The sequence below is a fragment of the Schistocerca americana genome, chromosome 3, assembly GCF_021461395.2.
Source record: "Schistocerca americana isolate TAMUIC-IGC-003095 chromosome 3, iqSchAmer2.1, whole genome shotgun sequence".
In the NCBI taxonomy this organism is placed as follows: Eukaryota; Metazoa; Arthropoda; class Insecta; order Orthoptera; family Acrididae; genus Schistocerca; species Schistocerca americana.
Genome location: NC_060121.1, coordinates 588,418,171 through 588,423,085, shown reverse-complemented (window position 1 = coordinate 588,423,085; position 4,915 = coordinate 588,418,171). Strand labels below are relative to the sequence as shown.

At 38.3% G+C, this 4,915-nt stretch overlaps 1 long non-coding RNA gene across 1 annotated transcript; it reads right to left on the bottom strand.

Moving 5' to 3' along the window:
- Positions 1-1,259: 1,259 nt before the first annotated feature.
- Positions 1,260-1,699, bottom strand: LOC124605188. The gene is made up of 3 exons (XR_006978619.1): positions 1,671-1,699; positions 1,459-1,557; positions 1,260-1,339 (listed from the first exon to the last, which is right to left on the bottom strand). It is a non-coding gene; the product is annotated as an uncharacterized LOC124605188 (long non-coding RNA).
- Positions 1,700-4,915: the final 3,216 nt, after the last annotated feature.

Here is a 4,915-nt window from a genome sequence, read left to right as displayed (position 1 = left end):
TGCACTTGACCAGAGTTGACCAACATGTCTAGTGCAGTCACACTGACTGACAGCAAATTACCACACTACTGAAGCACGATCTGTCCAATATGAAGTGCAGCACCTTCGACCTTCACTCTGAGAATCTTTCCCTGCAGCTGGAGGTGCCCTTGATGTTGGGATTGTAAACACTATGAAGTACATCTCCACACAGCTGAACTCTGTACCTAGCAGTTTGGCTAGGTGTCATGGTCAATGATACATGCTTCATCCTGTACCATCTCCACATTCTGCTTGTGCTTCTCAGAGGCATAGTTGATGGAGTAGTTCCATCTATCACATCCATGCTGTCTCACAACCAACCTGTGTTTTAAAAATCTATTTATAGCGAGTCATAACTTGAATGAAAATTATAAAAATGTTGGGTATTTTCTATGTTGACAACTTCATTTACTTCAAGCTAACAAGATTGTTCAACTAATCAAACTTTTGAAATTATGCACTAAAGGCTGAAGATGTCAATATCTAGTGGTGGTTATATCATACTGAGTGCTGACTACCACACTGCATTGTCTTATTTAGCATTTTCATTTGGTGTTTACTGCATCTGACACTTTCTCCTCAGTGAGCAAGGTAAGATTCTCTGAATTCAAGTTTAGTGAGGAGTAAAATAAACTGTGTATGACATTATTATAAGGAAGACTATGGAGTGAAATTTAGCCTTATTTAAAAACTATTGCTAAATATAATTATTGGTGTAACTTGCATGTAATGTCCATTAAGGATGTAAACTGTAGTGTTTCTTATGGATTAGGGTGAAAGAGTTTATGTCCTATCTGCAGTGATTCAAAAGTTACAGCATTTTTTAATTTTCCTAGTGAAGCGTACTTCATGTGCGAGGTGTACTGGGACACATGAACAAATCGCCAGTGCAGACAACATGATTCACAACAAGGATGTATGTGATCCTGATACAGTTTAATTTGTAACCAAGACAATTGCCTATGCCTGTAATGTGAAATATTGGGCATAATATCATCAATACAGAAAGAATGTATCACACTATTATATAGCTGTATTTGTACTAATATATTTTGCGAAGAAAAACCAGTCTGACAAGTGGTAAAAAAATTGCAATTAAACAAAAGGACACTCGTCTTTGGTATAAATCAGAAATGAAATGTCATAAGGAAGGTTGTAGTTGACAAGCAAAATTTCAGATCAGAAAGGATCCAAAAATACTGCCTGAATTTATAATACCATTCCATAGCCATGTTGCAGCACATGCGCTGTAGTAAGGGAAGGCACTGATACCATCTTATCCTGCCCTGTCACTGGTTTAAATGTGGGAGAACAGCACCTGCAATCAGCATTTAAAATCAAATTGCTATAAATAACTTACAAGGGACTATGGCATAAAGCTGGAATAACATTTTATAATAAAGAGATGCACTAATGCCTGAATTCATAGAAAATCACCATTTGTTGAGCTGTGTAGCAACACACGCACTGTACCGATGGATGGATGTGGTACCACCACAGCCTGTTTTGGTATTGGTTGAATTGTGGAAGTTGAGCCTGCAGGCAGAAATGCAAACTAAGTGACAGCAAGTAATTTATAAGGAGCTGTGACAAAAATAAACAACGGCATAACACAGAGGTGCACTAATATCTTGATTCATAGTACTCACTATTCCTCGGGCTGTGTTTCAGCACATACAATGTAGTGAGAGACGGACCAGATACCACCTCAGCCTGTTTTGCTATTGGCTGAATCATGGGAGTTGAGCCTGCAAGCAGAATTGCAAACCTGATTGCTGTAACTTACAAGGAACTACGGCATAAAACTAGAATGATATTTTATAACAAAAAGGTACATTAACATCTGGATTTATAGTATTCACAATTCGTCGGGCTGTGCTGTATGTAGGGCACATGCTGTAACGGGGAATGGACCTGCTACACCCTCTGTATTTTTTATTGTTGGTTGCTTTTGAACAGCTGAACCTGCAAACAGTATATTATATTAGACTGCTGACATTAACAGATAATAGAGCACTGGTTAAATTTTACTTATAGCTCAGGCGGCGTGGTGCTGTGATACTGGCAATGACCGTTTATTTATTCTGTACATTTTTTTTCTTGTAAAAACTTGTTCTAAATGTTTGCTTTACAAGGATAATTAAATAACTGAGCAAACAAGGGTACATACGAGAACCTGACAACTAGAGAGCAGGAACAGCATTAATTATTTACTTCATGATTGATCATTGCCATCAACAGCACACTATGCCACTTGAGTCATATGTAGAATTTGACCAGACTGCTTCATTACAAGCATTTTTTGCTGCAGGGATGTATGTTGTTGGGAGGGGAAGGGGGCGGGGCACTAGTAACATACCTTTTTCCTCAAGTGCATCTTCTTTGTCTGCCAGTACAGATAATTTGATCAAACTGGATTCTTCTGAATTTGGTAGCGCCAGGGATGCATTATTACTCCTTTTGTTTTTCTTTGTAGAGTACAGTCTACGCTGAGGTAAAATCTTTTGTGCTTCTTTCCTTTCTATTTGCAGCGGTGCCTGTTTTTGCTACAACATTCCGGCAGCTACAGTTGCCTTTAGTGAGGATAACATTTTTTTAGCAATTTCCAAGTCATTTGAGGTCAGTTCAGATACAATACCAGAAAACTTTGCGATAAGTTCCCTTCTCTGGACTGACAAAGGTACAGAATCATTAACACTTTTTTTCGTTACCTCCGCTAGTATTTCTGTTTTCTCGTCTACAACAGAAATATCTTCACTCTCAATAAGTGTAACTTCACTATTTCCTAGGTGTTCAGAAGGTTGCTGCTTTAACTGAATCTGGCAAACACTATGTATGTGCTTGCACATATTCCATTTGATGGTATAGTCAATACATGTACAAGAATACCTATGAATGCAAGCCCTACATTTAATGCACATCAATCTGCAGTTGCACTGAAAGTCATTATCATATACAAAATAATCTGTTGACCTTCTTGAAGAAGAACGCACTTTCCAACCAGAAAACTCCATAGTAATGAAGTCCTCCTTAATATTATTCCCTGATTTATGCCGAAGGCGAATGTCCTTAAGTTTACTCGTCAGTTTACCTTTATTTAGCACAATAAGCCTGTCAAACAGCTTGTGCTTCACAAATGACATCAGTGCAAAAATAGCTTTGTCTAAACACTTGACACATTTACTACCTAGATATATATATTTAACAGTGCGATGCATTCCCTCTATATGCATGTTGGTATTGATTCCAGCATTCAATCTATGGCAATATGCCCAACAATTTGCATTCCCAACATAGTTGTCTCGGAAGTATGTGGCAAATTGAACTGTATCAGGATCACATTCCAATCTCTCTAGCACAATATTTAACATCTCATCAAATGAATGTACATCCTGCTCATGCATCAAAGTTCTGATTTGCTTGTATACTTCACCTTGTTTTTCTACACCTTGAACCTTACATTTGATATTCTTCCTCCAACATCTATCAACATGCCATGTACAATAAAGTCGCATAGACGGAGCTGCTATGACATCATTCCATGCAATAAAGAAAGACTCGGCCAAATCCGACATGAAAACATTTGGCGAAATTGATCCAACCTGCCTCTTTATGTGCTGGAAAAATATGGACAGCATCTGGGAGTCATTCCTGTTAGATATTAGAAACGCGCATGGAAACCCTTGTCTCAGATCGTCTAGCACTAGTAGAGCTATAAGTTCAAAATTATATCCATTAAGACCATGTGTCCCATCAACACAAACGCAGTCATTCCCATATTTCTTTAATATCTCGCCTTGAGCATTGTTCATAATTATCAATGCAAAATCAGAGCACTTTAATTGTGGGTACGAATCAAGGACTACATCCTGTGGTTTATAGAAAAGCACACAAGGACTGTCTCCACCATTTACTTCATTTACCCATGTGTCTACACTTATTGCATCATTATGGTGTCTTATTGACTTGAAGGACAAATTATAAGACTGATCTATATTATGTAGATCCTGTCTCGTAATCAAATGTATCCTTTCCAAGTTCGAATCTACAACTGTATCTCGAATTTTGTCTAATATGACAGAGAACGGTATGCCACTTGCTATATCTGCAGCAATACTTTCCCTTTCTCTTTTTGTTAGTTGCAGATGACATAACTCGGATTTGTGGCCAACATGGGTTGAAACATATTTCACACAGCAGGTTCCATTCTTTTTCATATCTACTCTCATCTTAGCAGGGCACAGTGCATCAATCTTACTACTACCTTGCAATTTAAGACATCGCACGTTTTTTCCTCTAGACACAAACTTACCAGACCGGTGACAAGTATAAGAAACAACTTCTGAATCAACCTTAGCATGGGTACTACGACGTTTGACGAGTTTGAGAGCGTTGTCTGCTCAGTTTCCTCCTTCCACTTCTGAAATTCATCAGCGGTGGTAAAATGTAATTTTTCCCATTTCACATCTACTTCATGTGCCGACTGTAAATGTTCAAACAGGCACTTTTCAGAAGTACTTCTTTCATTACACAGGGCGCACACAAACAATTTTTTCTGCTCTATTTGCAGTCCATGAACCTCTAACAGGTGTCTATTCAAATTTCCTTTTTTAGGATAGACCTTATCGCACACATGACACTGAAAAATCATGTTGGACACAAAAATTTCACTGCTTACAGGGACAACTCCACAGCACAAAGTAACAGTATGGGCAAAATATACTTATTCCATACGTATCTGCTGACAAAACCGCACGTGTGTGTAACTTTCGAAAGAGAAAAATGTCTGCCCCACGGCTCTTTCGAAACGAGCAATTCTATTGGATATTGCTACCCTGAAATGTTATTGGTTATTTTCGTTTCGAGCCGAGTTCTCCCTAAAGGTTTCTGCTGC